This window comes from Vipera berus (genome assembly GCF_964194415.1).
Source record: "Vipera berus genome assembly, chromosome: 1".
Classification (NCBI taxonomy): Eukaryota; Metazoa; Chordata; class Lepidosauria; order Squamata; family Viperidae; genus Vipera; species Vipera berus.
Genome location: NC_138202.1, coordinates 107904419 through 107921186, shown reverse-complemented (window position 1 = coordinate 107921186; position 16768 = coordinate 107904419). Strand labels below are relative to the sequence as shown.

The following is a 16768-nucleotide window of genomic DNA, read 5'->3' as shown; positions in this document are numbered from 1 at the left end:
TATGAGTTATCCTATACTCAGCCTCGTGTCTTCATTCCTGCACCAAAGAACCCACTATTTAACAATGATCACTAATGAAAGTAACCTTTGTACAGAATTTCTTTTTTGATTAGCAAAATGAAAGGTTAATCCGCTGACCTTTTTTTTAAAAAAAAACCCAGTCTGACCAGCATTTTCTAGAGTACTGTTTCTCAACCTTAGTAACTTTAAGATGTATAACTTCTACATGCTGTTGGAGAATTCTGGGTATTAAAGCCTACACATCTTAAAAGTTGTTGAGGTTGAAACTCATTGAGCAAGCGAAAAACATACAGCTCAAAGAAGTTGTAAAACTGTCTGAAGTGGAAGTGAGTGTTTGGCCCTGTGACAGAGAGACTTTGCTTCAGACAGAGATCAGATGCTACTGGCAGATGTGAAGACCGAAAATAGCTCCTTTGAAGCTCTGCCTCTCTGCTGCTTGTTCAGCACCAAGTGATGAGAAGAACAGAAAGAAGCTCCAGGCATAGACTTTTATCCATACAGTGGATGTCCTAGCTAGCTACTGCAGGTTATTATAGATTACCAGCAAGTTTCCATTGTCCCAAAGCCAGACAATGAGAACTAACAGATTCCCCTTTTCTATCAAACTTGCATATTCTGCTAGGAATACATTAGAGAGAAACTATGTGAAATTTTTGGGTTTAAAGCATTACATGGATGTTAGATAGTGAAATGAGATTTGGTTTCAATAGATTGGCTTTCAGCTTCCTTGGCTATTGAAAGATAGAACAACTACCGGTATATTTTGATAGAGCACCTTGACCTCTTTGTTCTCCATCCTTAACAGGGCAACAGATGCATGAACAATGTATCTTCTTACCACACAATGGTTTAGGGTTGGTTTTGTGTGTGTGTGTGTGTGTGTGTGTGTGTGCGTGTGTGTGTATATATACAAATATAAAAGTCATAGCCCAGTGAAAAAATTTTGTAAGCAGTTTTACTTCCAGAGGTTCTACCCTCTTTTAACTTCTTGAACCAAAAAGAGTTTCTTCTAAGCAAGAAACTCAGAAATCTCACTAGCAGGGTTTATTAACATGAAAATAATAGTCATTAAAGAATTCCAGCAAGTGAGCTATTTTAGGGTGAGGATTAACAATAGAATCACAGGGTTTATGGACCTTGGAAGTGTTGAGTTTAACTCCTAACCAGAGCAGGAATGCTCAGGCCATCCCAGTCAAATGCCGGTCCAATATTTGTTTAAAAGCTTCTAGTGATGGAATACCCACAGCTCCAGAGGCTTGGCTATTCCACTGTTTAATAGCTTTCACAGTCAGGATATCAGTCCTTATTTCCTATTTGGACCTCTTTTTGTACATCTTCCATCTGTTGGCTGTTGTTTTATCTTCAGCATGACGGACAACAAATCTGTACCCTTTTTCCTATGAGAGCTTTTCAAATATTGTAAAACTACTATAACATCTCAAATTCCCCTTTTCTTCTTTAGGTTAGACATTTTAATTTAATTTAATTTAATAATTAAATTTAACAATTTAATAATGAATAATTCCTCACAGAATTTATCCTTAGCTCCTCACCCTCTTTGTCATTCTTCTCTGTATTCTTTCCAGTTCCTCAGCATCCTTCTTGTTTATGTCAATGAAGATTTGGCGCAGTATTTCTGACCAGCACAGCCTTAAGCTATCACTTCCCATGATCTTAACACAATGTTTATGTTGATGCAGTCCAACACTGCATGGTTTCTTTGTGAGCTACCACACACTACTGGCTCACACTTAATTTGTGATGTACTAGGAGCCTAGATCCTTATCACAAGAACTACTGCTAAGTTAGGTACTATGGTAGTATTCTAAATGTGTGCATCTGTTTTTTCTTTCCTTAAGTGCACAACCTTACCTTTCTTCCCAGTGAACAATATTTTACTGGATAGGGTCCAATGTTCAAATCTATAATATATTTTTTAACTTGGAGCCCATTCCTTAGATATTAATTATCTGCTGAAGTAGTAGGGGTGTAATGGGATCATCCTTCCTGCTTTATCAAGAAAAACATTATCAAATGCCTCACTGTAGTTGAGGTATACTATATTCACAGCTTCCCTTTGGTCTACTATAGTTACTCTGTCATTGCAATTTGTTTGGCATTTTAAGAAACCTGTGCTGGCTTTATACCTTTCAAAATACATGCAGGCCTACTGCTTAAGAATCCTTTCTAGGATTTCCCCAATTGCTAATGTCAAGCAGACTCCCAGGTTTACTGTTTCTCCTTTTAAAAGACTGAAGCAATGTTAGCTCTTCTCCAATGTTCTGCCAATTCCCTTGTACTCTACAATCTTCAGTGATTACAGCCAGTGACTGAGATCACAACTGCCAGTTCCTTCAGCCCTTTGAGATGAAATCTACCCAGACTTTGTGACTAAAATTCATTCAAAGCAGCTGGATGTTTTCTCTCCATTACTCCCTGTTTTTGACCTGCACTCCTCCTCTTCCACCCCATGGTGAGTTCTGGAAGGTTGGACTACTTTTTCCTTTTGTGAACACACAGATGTGAAATGAGAATTAAGCAGTTCAATGGTTCTGTTGTCTTTTACTATCTTGTTATCATCGTCAAGTAGCAGATCAAACTTTTCCTTGGCTTTCCTCTTGTTCTGCATGCACCAAAAAATCCCTATCTGCTATTTTAGGCTTCATTGCAAGCCTCAGTTAATTCTAAACCCTAGGTTTCCTAATCCTATTCTTTCAGATTATTTGCTGATATTTTGCTCCTGTTAAATATCCTTGTTACCATTTTTAAAACATATCCTTTTTGTTTTTCAGTTTATGAGAACATTCTATGCCAACCACATTGGTCTCATCAACTGTCTCCCATCTTTCTGTTTGGACTTTAATCATGATCTTTTCCTTCCAGCCTTCCTGAACTGTTTTTCACTTCAGGATGGAATCCTTCATGCACTTTTCTTCTTAACTTAGTAAACTCAGCTTTTGTGAAATTAGTATTCCTCACCTAGAACACCAATCTCACTAGTCATTCTCTCCCAAGGTTCTTACATTTCCTCAACTTTTTTTTCCTTACTAGAAAATATTAACTTCGGTATAGCTGAATTTCAGGAAAGAAATGGTGCACCTGAAAGGGGGTTCATCTAAAAAAATGGAGCATCTGCATCCATGGGTTGGTTTTAGAATGGTTGCTTGAACCTTTATCCTTTCATCCAGCTAAAGCAGTATTTATAAAAACTATATTTATATAGTTTATAAAAACTAATAAATAAAATAAATAAATTTGATACTGGCAAAGTGTTTCCTGTCAGTACAGACCAGGAATCTATATTATTCTGCAGTATGTTGGTTATACTGAGGCTGATGGGATTGGAAGTAGCCAATGGTACAGATAAAACTGGATTAGATAGGCCAGTGATATACCTTGATATGGCAGCTTTCAAAACACTTTATTCCTACCTCTTGTACTCAGTAAGAGTGCACATCAGCTCCTAACTGCTATACACAAAGTAATTAATGCATGCATTTTTTCAGCTTGGTATGCCCATGACTAAAGGCTTTTAACAGTTTACAAGACAAAGCAATTTAAGTGCAAGTATGAACAATTGCTAACATAGAAATTAGGTAAATCAAATATGGTGAGAATTGAAAGAATCAGCAATTAAAAGCCTCTACTCAATTATGTGCTAATTTTGTCCTAATCACCCTAAAAGCTGATAATGAGATTAGGCCTGCTCAAAGTCAGAGGGAGTCCATTCTTAAGAGCAGTAGCACCAGAGGAAGAATCTGCGTCCTCACCAGATGAACTCATAACAATTTTAGGTAAACCTCTTGAGATGATAACTTATTAAGATTTTTCTGGATGGAGATCTGGATCTGAAGAGGGCCTTCAAGATAATGAGCTGGTACTTTTAGCTGGAAGTGAATTGGTAGCTTTGACACAGAATGTGGGAAAGCATCCAGTGAAATATTTAGAAAAAAGTCACAGCCAAACAAAACTATTTTATTTGTGCATGTAGAGAGTCCCCATCCCATTTGTCAGTCATTAAATGCAATACTGACAATAAGGAAAAAGTGTCATCAAAGACAGCACAATTGTAGGAAAATGCATTCATACCAACAATTGAGCATGCAATTTTATTTTCAGCTGAGCAAAGTTCTTACCCTACCTGGTTACAAGGCTACTACCTTTCATAGTCTAATGATTGTGGTATCTAATCCTGTGTTTTGATAGTTAGTCTGCCCTCTTCGATCAGGAAAGTATACATGATAGTTACAATCAGCATTTGCATTAATAAATTCTTCTCATGCTACTGGGCATTGCCTTGGGGAAATTCATTTTAATTACAAGTACGGTATGTGATGCCATTTTAACATGTGTATTTTTTCCCCCCTCTTTGCAGCCCAGCTTGGAAACCCAAGAAAATACTTCATGCAACTCTGATGTTTCCCTGGCTATAAGGAAACTATAGTGAAAGGATTTCTTCCCTCCTAGCTCAAACTGGCAATCTGCTTTAAAATCAGCTATTGATTTCTTCACATATGGAAGCATTTCTCCAAGCTGGCTTCATTGGAACTTGGACTTGGCATCAACTCCAGAAGCAATAATAAATTTGAAACCCTTTCAAATCAGATTTTTATTTTGAGAAATTAAAAATGTGTGCTATATTGAGTTTTTCTTTTCTTTTCTTTTTTTTAAACTGAATTCCTAGCCTTGACTAGGAGAAAAAGGAAAAACTCCCGCTCCATCTCTCCTTTTACACCCTTGGTAAGGAGGGAGGAATCTTCAGGTTCAAGATAGCTAGTGTAGATTTCTGAGATCTGAGAATGTGAACGAAAGTAATTATTGAAATAACATTGAGGGGTAAGAACCGTAGCTGATGCTAAGGATTCTTGTATTACTCAAGCTTATCAAATGACAGGAGATACCAGAATGCCTATTCTTGACCGTAAGATGATGTTTTGTAGGTGGGAACATAACTTCTTAATACCATTCTTAAGTTTCAAACATGAAAGCAATACCACAGAATTCTAAACTTAAGACTGTTTAGTGCCACTCTATTTAAATATTGCCCTCAGTATTCTTTTTGGAATGAAGATTTCAAAGATGGTTTTTGTGGCGAGACCTGACTTGTTTCAGTTATGGTTCTCTGACTAAAAAGCACTTCAGGAAATACCTTCTCCCAAAGTGCCTATCCTAATCACAAAGTAAGAGCCATCTTGGCTTGCTTTGCTTTATTTTTTTTCTTCTGATGACTTTAATCATGTGAACAAACTAGAGCCTTTATTCCCTTAAGATCTATACTCTTGGAGGTAGACATTGAAACTGGAACACTGCACTGTCTCTTGAAATATTCTCCCTCCCTCTCTCTCTCTCTCTCTCTCTCTCTCTCTCTCTCTCTCTCTCTCTCTCTCTCTCTCTCAAAAAAAAAAAAAAAAGGCTAGAGAGTAAGTGCAGGCAATTATCCTGAGCATGAGTGGAGAGCCAATGTACCATTTGACCTTTCTCTTATCTAAATAATTCTTGCCTTGAAGGAGACATGGGGTAATTGAGGTGCAGTTCTTACTGTGCTGCATTTAACGAGAGGAATGGTAGCCCCTAAGGACCAGTCATATCACAGGACAATCCTTCACCTTCCCTCCCAAAGGCTGCTGATGCCTTTTGACCTAGTTGAATAGATCCATTCCTGGAAATATCAATGCATCTCTTTGCCTCTCTATTACAAATAGTATTTGCCACCCTGTGGGTTAAAAAAAAAAGGGCCATTATATCCTGCTTCTCCTAAGACTTGCATTTAGAAAACAGTTCTTTTTTGTATCTTTCATTTTCCTTTTGCTTTCATCTGTTAATTTTTTGTGTGATCTGGAATGTTCGCTAACAATTTAATAAAAATTCTGTAAAATACAAATGAGTCCTATAGTGTCAGTTACACTGAGTCCAAACATGAGGGACTGTGGTTTAATTGGTTTATTGAATTAAAACAAAAAAAAAACAAAAACAAAAACAAGAGGCTTAATTGCTCAGCCTACCAAACATGGATCATGGTTTAGAAATAATACAACATGCTAATTCAAAATCAAATTAATCATAGAATGGGAGGGTCACCATGTCTTATTAAGCCATTATCTTCAAATTTTTGACAATTCTCCATTTGCTCAACTCTGAATTTGAAGTAAATTCCAAATTACTGTAAATATGTTTATTAGAAGCAGGAAAATTTGCATGCATAATTAACAAAATGGGTTAATTTTGTTAATAAAAGTATTAGGGTTGGTGTTTTTTTAAAAAAAACTAAGTTTATCTCAAATTTCTCCTGGCTTAAAATAGTATCTTTCACCCACCCAGCTCAGCTTTAAAAATTTCTGATTCCACCCCCACCCCCCATCCCCATCCCCAAAATTTCTAGGAAAATGGAAATTACACACAATATCTAAAAACATTGTAATTGGAAAGAATTACAGCCTACACACTGGAGTAAATGCTTCTCAGTCTTGGTATGAGGTTTATATCAACAAAATTTCATTAAAATTGCCAGACTTCAATTAACTACTTAACATACTTGGAAATCAGCTACACTAATTTTTCACTTGAACCCTCTGTAAAGATGTTTTATCTATTACCTGGGAACTAATCCAATTTACAATGTATACACTTCTGAGGACCATAACCAAGGTAAATGTTTTATTTTACATTGTTAAATATATTCTATGTTCAATAAGGTTAGAAAACTTTGGTAGCTTAAAAAATGAACTGAAAAAGCCCTTAAATAAGGATGGTAAAATCTTCTGCTATGTAATTAATATTTATTATATTTTTTAGGAGAAGAGGCTAATTTCATGCTATAGCTGATGCAGGTTTTCAACATTTTTGAAGTGTGCTGATCTCATTTCTCAGTTATTTAGCTTTCTCATAATATTCTGCAAATCCGTTTTCTCAAGATCTCAATCTTCTCTTTTAGCAAGAACCTGTTCTGTACCAGCCTGCTACCAGCCTTGCAGAAAAAGCAACCCCTTTACAGACGGCAAAAGGCTGGAATACGTCTGCCAAATTTATTACAAAAACAAAACATGAAACAAGATACCGGAGCTTTGAAACTCTATCGGAGCGGTTGCTTTCAGCAAACCAGCCCTCCCCCAAACATTCCCTTTATAAAGAGTTCAGGGCGTGGCCTCTCTTTGCCTCCTTCCGAGAAGTCCCACAGCCTTCCTCTGCTTGCTCCTACTTGACTGCCTCCTGCGTCGGGCGTCCTTGAACAGGGCCAGCTGTGGGTCATCTTCATCCACACTGTCAGGCTCACACAGCTGGGTCTGGGTCTCCACCAGGTAGGAGGGGCCTGGCTGGGGGCTCTGCGGAGCCTCAAAGCCATCATCAGCAAGTTCTTCAACACCCCCCTCCTCCCCCTCATCTGAGTCATCCGACCCAACTGCCGAACCCACAGGCTGACCCTGAATCACAACACTATCCCACACCGCAGGGCCCTTCCCCCGGGGCTGCCGATCCGGATGCGGTCGGGATGGGAATTGTTCATGAAAAGCAGTCACCAACGCAGGGGCATGAACGGCGGTCGCGTCTTCCCAGGTGAAGTCCTCTGGTCCGTAACCTTTCCATTCAATCAGGTACTGGAAACGACCTTTCAGCCAACGGGAATCCCTGATGCTGGCGACCTCGTACTCGGGGGTGCTGCCTCCATCATGAGGTCCTGATGGGGGAGGTTCCGCTCGGCGGAGTGGACAAGCCGGTTGCTCGGGGACCAACAGAGACCAATGAAAGACTGGGTGCACGCGCAGGGAACGTGGCAGAGTTAAGCGATAGGTGACCGGATTGATGACAGCCCCGACTGGGAACGGTCCTAAATATCAGTGATCTTTCTCACCGGCCGTGTTGACGGTAGGTTCCTGGTGGACAACCAGACCCGATCCCCCACCGATAGTGGAGGCGTATCCCGTCTTGACCGATCAGCAAACCTTTTGTAATCGGCCTTGGCCTTCTCTAACTGACGTCGCACCAATCGACGGATCGCCTGTAACTCTGCCATGAAGTCGTTCGCTGCCGGCTCTGGTGAGTCCACGGGAGAAAGGGGGAAAAACCGGGGGTGATAACCCACATTGGCCAAGAACGGTGTCATCTGTGTGGAGGTGTGCTGCGAATTGTTAAATGCAAACTCAGCTATGGCCAGATAGTCCACCCAATTGTTTTGCTGCAGATTGACGTAGCAGCGCAGATATTGTTCCAGGATACCGATGACCTTCTCGGTTCCCCCGTCAGTTTGAGGATGATGCGTGGACGAGAGACAAATCTTGATATCCAACGCATGCATCAACTCCTGCCAGAAGCGGGCTGTAAACTGGGCCCCCCTATCAGAGACGACTCTATCAGGGAGGCCGTGCAGCCGAAACACCTGCTGAATGAACATACGACTAGTGGTGCGGGCTGACGGTAAGCCGCGACGGGATGAAGTGCGCCATCTTGGTCAGCATGTCCACCACCACATACACTGTCGTAAAACCAGAGGATGGGGGTAAATCCGTCAGAAAGTCCATGGACACAGCCCCCCAGGGTCTTTTGGGTGTTGGCAAGGGCTGCAGTAATCCAGGCGGGGCCCCTGTCGCTGACTTGGCCTGCCTGCATGGGATGCAAGAGGTGACATAGGACTGGACGTCGTGTCGCACTCGGGGCCACCAGAAGGTACGGGAGACCAGGTTCAGGGTCTTGAACAGGCCAAAATGCCCCGCTGCCGGGTTATCGTGACACTGGCTGAGGATGAGTTCCCTGAGTGGCCCTCCCGGAACGTAGAGCCGGTCACGATAATACAAGAGTCCATCCGTGACCGTCCAAGGAGAATCTGGCCCCACCTCCTCCTTCCGCTGAGCCACCCACACCTCCTGCTGCTGTGCCTCCCGGATCCGAGCCCGTATATCAACCGGCTCCCGCACCGCAGCAAGAGACTTGACGGGGATCACTGTCCTGGGCAGAAGCTTGTCTTCCACTCGGGAATATTCGGGCTTCCTGGACAGAGCATCCGCTCTTTGATTGTGCCCGCTAGGTATGTACCGAACCCGGAAGTCAAACCTCGCAAAGAAAAGAGACCACCGGATCTGGCGTTGGTTCAAATTCCGAGCGGTCTGCAGGCTTTCCAGATTCTTATGGTCCATCCGGACCTCGATTTGATGCCGCGCTCCCTCCAGATGATGCCTCCAGGCCTCGAACGCCGCTTTGATGGCCAGCAGCTCCTTCTCCCAGATTGTATAATTGCGCTCCGAGGGGTTCAGTTTTCGTGAATGATATGCGCAAGGGAAGAGGGTACCGCTGGGCGTCGTTGCCTGGAGTAACACCGCCCCAATGGCAATGTCGGAGGCGTCCGCCTCCACGACAAACGGCCGTTGCGGGTCAGGATGCTTCAAGATGGGCTCCTTCATGAAGGCTTCCTTCAAAGTCTGGAAAGCCTGTTGTTCTGGTGCGTTCCACTGGAACCGAGTCTTCTTCTGCAGGAGCCGGGTGAGGGGGGCTGTCAAGGCAGCAAACCCAGGGATGAAAGTTCGGTAATAGTTGGCAAATCCAAGAAGTCGCTGAACATCCTTCACGCGATGCGGGGGTTGCCAACTCTGCAAAGACTCAACCTTACTCGGCTCCATGGCGATGCCCTCAGGAGAAATGCGGTGACCCAGGAAATCGATGGTCACCCGGTAGAACTGGCACTTCTCCAACTTGGCAAACAGCCGATGTTTAAGTTTAAGTTTAAGTTTTATTTAATTTGTATACCGCCCTTCTCCTTGGTAGGGACTCAGGGCGGTTCACAGGGCATATATAAAAAAGACAATACAAAAATTAAAAAAGATTAAACCCATGCCCAGTTAAAACAGTAATACAAATCTAAAACAACAAATTAAAACCCATAATCCCCCGTCAGGCCAGACCAGCCATTTCAAATAGGTGGGTCTTCAGGCCACGACGGAAAGTTCGGAGGTCTGATGCCGTCCGGAGCTCTACCGGCAGTTGGTTCCATAATGCCGGAGCGCCCACAGAGAAGGCCCTCCCCCTGGGGGCCACCAGTCGGCATTCCTTGACTGGCGGCACCCTGAGGAGGCCCTCTCTGTGGGAACGCACAGGGCGGAGGGGAGTTGATGCCGGCAGCAGGTGGTCCCTGAGGTATCCCGGAGTCGGAGTCGCTGCAGGACCTGATGGAGATGCTGATGGTGCACCTCACGCGACGGGGAGTAGATCAGGATGTCGTCCAAGTAGATCACGACAACCTGATCCAACAAATCCCGGAAAATGTCATTCATGAAATGCTGAAACACAGCGGGGGCGTTGGTCAGGCCAAACAGCATCACCGTGTACTCAAAATGTCCATAGCGAGTACCAAACGCCGTCTTCCACTCATCACCCGGCCGAACCCTGACGAGGTTGTAAGCTCCACGCAGGTCCAGTTTCGTGAAGATCTTAGCCTCCCGGAGTCGGTCCAAGAGTTCGGGGTTGAGGGGCAGCAGGTAACGGTTGCGCACCATGATGGCGTTGAGTTTTCTGTAATCGCAGCAAAGCCGTAATTCGCCCGACTTCTTTTTGACGAAGAGCACGGGTGCACACACTGGCGAGGACGAGGGCCGGATGAAACCGCGAGACAAATTCTTCTCCAGAAAGTCCCGCAATGCAGCCAACTCGGGGTCCGACATGGAGTACAAACGCCCCACTGGGAGAGGCGCATCAGGGACTAAATCAATGGGGCAGTCATAGGGCCTGTGCGGGGGTAATTGATCCGCCTCTGTCTCGCTGAACACATCAGCAAAGTCGGACAGTTCGGGAGGCAAGGAAACCCCTGGGAAACCCTCCACCTGGCCGGCACAAATATGGCGGGAGTGGTCCACGCACTGCAAGCTTGGGAAGGTGACCAAGTTCTGTGACCAATAGATCTGTGGGTCATGCGCCCGGAGCCACGCCAGTCCCAAGACCACGGGGAAATGCAGGTCTGAGGTGATATAGAACTGGATGGCCTCCACATGGGAACTGATGGCCATACATAATGGTTGCGTGGCGGCTGTAATAGGCCCAGACAGGAGCACTCGACCATCGATAGTCTCCACTAACATGGGCGGATCCACCGGGCACTGGGGAACAGCCCATTTGGCCACAAATGCTGAGTCCATAAAATTTGTGGTGGCCCCAGAGTCAATTAAGGCATGGACTGGAATCCCCTCTGGCTTGCCAGGAAGGATCAGACGTGCCTCCAATATCAGATGCCGTGGAGGTCCACAGGCAGCATCGGAAAGACGTCGCTCAGTGTTGTTGTGGGACGCCCGATCTATCACACCGTCTAGATCGGGCTCGGGGCGTTTCCCGACAGAAAAGTAGGGGACTTTCTCGGGGCAGACTCGATCACTGATGCCCGCTGTCGCTTCTTTGGGCAAAAAGCAGCCAAATGTCCAGGGTCCCCACAGTAAAAACACAACCCCCCCGATCGTCGTCTGTTCAATTCAGTCACCGATAGACGAGACCTGGCGGCACCCAGCTCCATTGGCTCCTCCCTTTGAACTGGGGGCTCTCGCACAACAGGGGCGGCAGGGGTCTGTGGGGTGGCACGGCGACTCCTTCGCTGCTGCAACCGAGCATCGATCCGCAGGCAGAGATGGATCAGCCCATTCAGGTCTGAGGGAATATCCACACGGGCCAGCTCATCCAACATCTCCTCCGACAATCCATCCTGGAAGGCATCCACGAGCGCAGCCTCATTCCAGGCGGAATCCTGGCTAAGCAGCCGGAAATCGCTGATATAGCCCTGTAGGGGGCGTTGACCCTGCCTCAGAGCTTTCAGATGTCAAGTAGCAGTCTGCGTCTTAATAGGGTCCTCATACATCAGACGCATATGATCACAAAACCCCACAAAGTTGTCCAACAATGGGCTAGGTTGAGCCAGCAGAGGCGTGCCCCAACGAGCTGCATCACCCGAAAGAAGGCTTAACACAAACCCCACCTTATCCCGGTCAGTGGGGAAATCAGCTGCTCTCACGCTGATAAAGAGCTGGCATTGTCCCAGGAAAGCAGGAAACAGTTCTGGAGTGCCTGTAAATTTATCCGGCATTGCAACTTGGCATTTTCTCCTGGGTGGGGGTGATGGTGGGGGTGCAGCATGAACCTGAGCTTGCAGTTGAGCCACCTGAGCTGCCAGCAAAGTGAGTTGCTGGGTGAGCTGGGCATTCTCCGCACGTAGCTGCTCCATAATATTAGTAAGGGGTGGGAGGCTGAAAGCAAACTGTTCTGTACCAGCCTGCTACCGGCCTTGCAGAAAAAGCAACCCCTTTACAGACGGCAAAAGGCTGGAATACGTCTGCCAAATTTATTACAAAAACAAAACATGAAACAAGATACCGGAGCTTTGAAACTCTATCGGAGCGGTTGCTTTCAGCAAACCAGCCCTCCCCCAAACATTCCCTTTATAAAGAGTTCAGGGCGTGGCCTCTCTTTGCCTCCTTCCGAGAAGTCCCACAGCCTTCCTCTGCTTGCTCCTACTTGACTGCCTCCTGCGTCGGGCGTCCTTGAACAGGGCCAGCTGTGGGTCATCTTCATCCACACTGTCAGGCTCACACAGCTGGGTCTGGGTCTCCACCAGGTAGGAGGGGCCTGGCTGGGGGCTCTGCGGAGCCTCAAAGCCATCATCAGCAAGTTCTTCAACACCCCCCTCCTCCCCCTCATCTGAGTCATCCGACCCAACTGCCGAACCCACACGCTGACCCTGAATCACAACAGAACCTATATTTCCAAACATATGAAGAATATCTTTCTCCCTTTGAATCATTCTTCATGTAATACAATATTACATATCCAATTATTTTACTTTTACTGACTGGAGTGTTCTGAGTAGTACTTTTATATATGCTTTCATTTTTAGTATTTTCTAGTTTTCCATTTCTGTATATATATATTTTTAGCTTCTAGTATGTTTTTTAATTGAGTATACTCCACCTCTCCAGGCTGTGGGGAGAGTTTACCTGCGACAGTCCACTTAATCATTGTGCCGCCAAGAAACTGGAACTCAATTCTTGTTTCTGTAAAGTTTTATAAAATCACTTCCTTTTTTCTTAAAATAGGATGTGCCAAAACAGATGTGTGAATTGGTCTACTCTTTTCCTGTATATTTAACCAAAGTACATCATAATTCGGTTCCAAATCTTATTTCTCTTATTATGTGTGTGTGTGTGTGGGGGGGGAACCTTAATTTTCTATATGCCTGCACTTTTTAATTTTGCATTGAGTCAGAAAACACTCCCCGAATGCTTTGGTAAAAGCATTTTACCAGCTTCAGGTAGAACTTGGAAATCTGAAATGTGCCAGGAATTCAAACATTATTTTTAAAATAATGTTAGGGTCATAAAGTGATGCATTATTACTGTTAAGAGTTCTCCCTGGTTAGTTATCCTAGGATGTGTGAAATAAGAAACTAAAGATGGAATTGAGGAATACCAGGCATTATGAGTCAGATCCTTTAGTGGAGGTAGATTCTTACATGTCAATTAATTTAATAGAGCTTCTTTGCAAAAGTCACCGCAAAACAAAATATCTGGAACTGTCCGATTATGGGCTCATCAGCTTAGTATTAATCTTAGTGTTTGGGTTATTGGTGGCTCTCCAAAGTCTCAGTTAGAAATCCTTCTCTATGTCTACTACTGATTGTTTTAATCAAAGATTCCATTTGATATGATAGCATTAGCAGCATCAGCTCCAGCTTAGTCAATATTAGATTACATTAGTCCATTAGATTAGCACTGATGATGTTACCTAGTTTGGTTAATGAAATGCCTGCAAGAAAACAATCAAACTCAGAGAGCACCAAGGACCCTTCATTTCAATCCTGAGCCACAAATACCATGTTTCCCTGAAAGTAAGCCCTCCCCCCAAAATAAGCCCTAGCTGCAATAGGATCATCACCCAGACCGGGGGGGGGGCGTGGCCAGCTGATGTTGGGAGTGTTTGGAGTGCCTATGGGGGGGGAAGGAAGATTTCTTCACACAAACACCCTTACCTTTTCCCCAAGCATTTGCCACTTGGCTCTTAAAGGACTGCAGAAGGGGCTACAAGGGAAGAAAGTAAGTCCATTCTTCCCCGGATCAATTTCAGAAGCTGCCACAGCTGCCATCTGACCAGCGTCAAGGCTGGGCTGCTGTACCTGCTGCTGTTGGGGGCTGGTGGTGCCCGGGGCAGGCTGCTCTTCAGCCAGACTGATAGGTGGTGGTGGAGTCGCTCCCTGCATGGGCCATGCGGCTGCTGTGCACCCTGCCTATGGTTGCAGCTCTGCTGCTGTTCTAGCAGCACCCACGGGCCAAGCCCTTGGCATCCCTCAGTTTCTGCCCACCATGTCTGCTGGTCCTTCTGCTCCTGAGAAACTTATTGGCCACAGCGGACACCAATCAGGTGCCTGTGCTGCTTCTGGCCTTGAGTGGGCTGTTTGTTCTCCTGGCCATGCTTCTGCCTGGCACGGGGCAAGTTGTCCCAGATCTTCTGTTTGACCTCCAGAGTGCCCCCCCTACTGCCAGCCTGCCAGGCCCCTTCACCAGTGGCTACCAGTGGAACCGCACTGCCCGTGCCTCCGCCTTTGGGCTGCTGAGCACCAGCTTGCATGCCTACTCAGTACTGCAATCGCCGGGCTACCGGCTGAACCTGGCACTCTTTGGGGCCTGGCAGATGCTGCTGCTCTCAGGCCAAATGTGCACTTTTGGCCTCTACTGCAGTACTGAGTAGACGTGTAGGCTGCTGTTCAGCAGCACAAAGGTGAAGGCGTGGGTGGCATGGTTCCACCGGTGGCTGCTGGCGAAAGGCCCTGGCAGGCTTGGGATGCTCCGGCGGTTGAACGGAAGATCTGGGCTGACTTGCCTCGTGCCAGGCAAGGGCAGCCCAGCTGGGCAGCCCAGAGCAGTGCAGCCAGGAGGACAAAGAGCCCCTGCAAGGCCAGAAGCAGCACAGGCAGCCACTTGGTGCCTGCCCTGGTCGATAAATGTCCCAGGAGCATAAGGGCCAGCAGGCGGGGTGGGTGGAGACTGGGGCATGTCGAGGGCTTGGTTCATTGCGGCCACAGGCAAGCAGACGGTGGGATGGAGACAGTGGGGCTAGCAGCGCTCCCTTTCCTGTCGGCCCCCGTGCTCTCCGTCTCCTGTACGTGAAAATAATACGCCCTACCCTGAAAGTAAGCCCTAGTGCTTATTTCAGAAACCATTTTGGGGAAACACGGCATTCTCCTTCAATGGGAGTTAGTTGACAGCCTGTGATTTGGTCTCATTCACATGTAAATTGGGTAGCTTTGAGGTTTTGGATTTTTCTTTTGCTCAAATGCAGCAGGACCCTCAACAGAAGATCTTTATTAAGCAGCTACCTACGATGGCTATCCGGACCTCCTTGTAAGTGACCTTCATGGAAGACACAGTATCACTCAGACTAAGATATTTTCACTGGTCTAAAAGCAGCTCAGCAGCTGTGAGCAGGGTTCAGTTAATTTCTGGCTCAGTTTCTATGCATCTAAAATCATATAAAAGGCAATATTTCCATCTGCAGTGTTGAAGTCCTAGAGAGCTTGTAGGAATCTGTATTCCCATTGCTGGGGACTTGCTTCAACCCACCTTCAAGTTTCTTCCAAGTGACTTTCCCTTCTTTTCATATAGGTGGGATCTTTGAAATGCGAAAAAGGGGTAGTGCCTTGGAGGCAACTCTTGTGTCTCCCGCATTTAGTAACTGTTATCTTTTTTTGGAAGGGGATGGTGGGGAACATAACAGGCTAATGCCAAACAATGCATTCTAAAAAGCGTTAACCGGGGGGGGGAGTTGAGTATTGCCAATCTCTGTGTCTTCCTATCAGATAGAAAGGGGGGGGGGAGAACTGGTTGGCTCCTGTTATTTTCCACACGCTGAGATTAGTGGTAGGGAACACAACCACAGAACGAAACCAGTTTTCCCCTTGGAAAGTGGAAACGGTAGAGCTATGAAATTATTCTGATTGCAATAATATCAGAAGATGAAATTCAGAATTAGCTCAAGTGGCTTCCTGCATTTTGGAGATAGTAACAATGCTAGAAGAGAAATAATAAAACCTAGCAGAATGGAGAATTATCTCATTGGGATTCATCAGAAAAGATCGAAGGGTTATTCCCTGAAACAGCTTCAGATATATACATTGCATAGACTGATTGAAGATCATGGGACCTGCAGGCTGACTGATCTGGAGATCACTAGTTTAGGAGGATACTTCCAAATTTAAAAATATATATACAAAGGTGATATTTGGGGATTAACATGGCCTCATTCATCATTGCAGCAGAGATGGAATCTCACTTCAAGTGACATCTTCCTGGAGACTTTAACTTAGTGGAGTGCTTAAGGGATCTCTCCTTTCTTCACTCCTTTTTACCATGAAGCCACTGGGCTAATCATCTTTTGGCACAAGGTTCAGTAGCAACAAAATATGGATAATACCCAGTTATACATTTTGTCCCTAGGCCAGTGATGGCAAACCTTTTAGAGACCGAGTGCCCAAACTGCAACCCAAAACCCACTTATGTATCATCGGGTGCTGGGTGGGCGTGGCCCTTTGGGTGGGTGTGGCCCATTGGGTGGGCATGGCTGCAGTGGTAACGGCAGACTGGATAGGACTAAAAAGTTCAATCAAGCAATTCCAACTTTGCGACTATTTTTTCCCTGCAAGAAGTTGAAATTGATAGATTGATTGAACCTTTTTTTTTCTTGCACATGGTGGCAGCAGCCTAAAGCGAAAAGGTTTTATAAAACCCAGCTGAAGGCC

At 45.3% G+C, this 16768-nt stretch overlaps 2 protein-coding genes across 6 annotated transcripts in view; one reads left to right on the top strand and one right to left on the bottom strand.

The window, feature by feature from the left end:
- The window catches only part of LSP1 (lymphocyte specific protein 1), a 120223-nt gene extending 115562 nt beyond the window's left edge, over positions 1–4661 (top strand). For all 4 annotated transcript variants that reach the window (XM_081331848.1, XM_081331846.1, XM_081331845.1 and 1 more), the window contains one exon: positions 4397–4661. The gene's annotated coding sequence lies outside the window, so the exon portion shown is untranslated. The remainder of the gene's footprint in view (positions 1–4396) is intronic.
- PRR33 (proline rich 33) overlaps positions 1–16768 on the bottom strand; it is a 40059-nt gene that overhangs the window by 18048 nt on the left and 5243 nt on the right. The gene's annotated exons all lie outside the window — the stretch shown is intronic.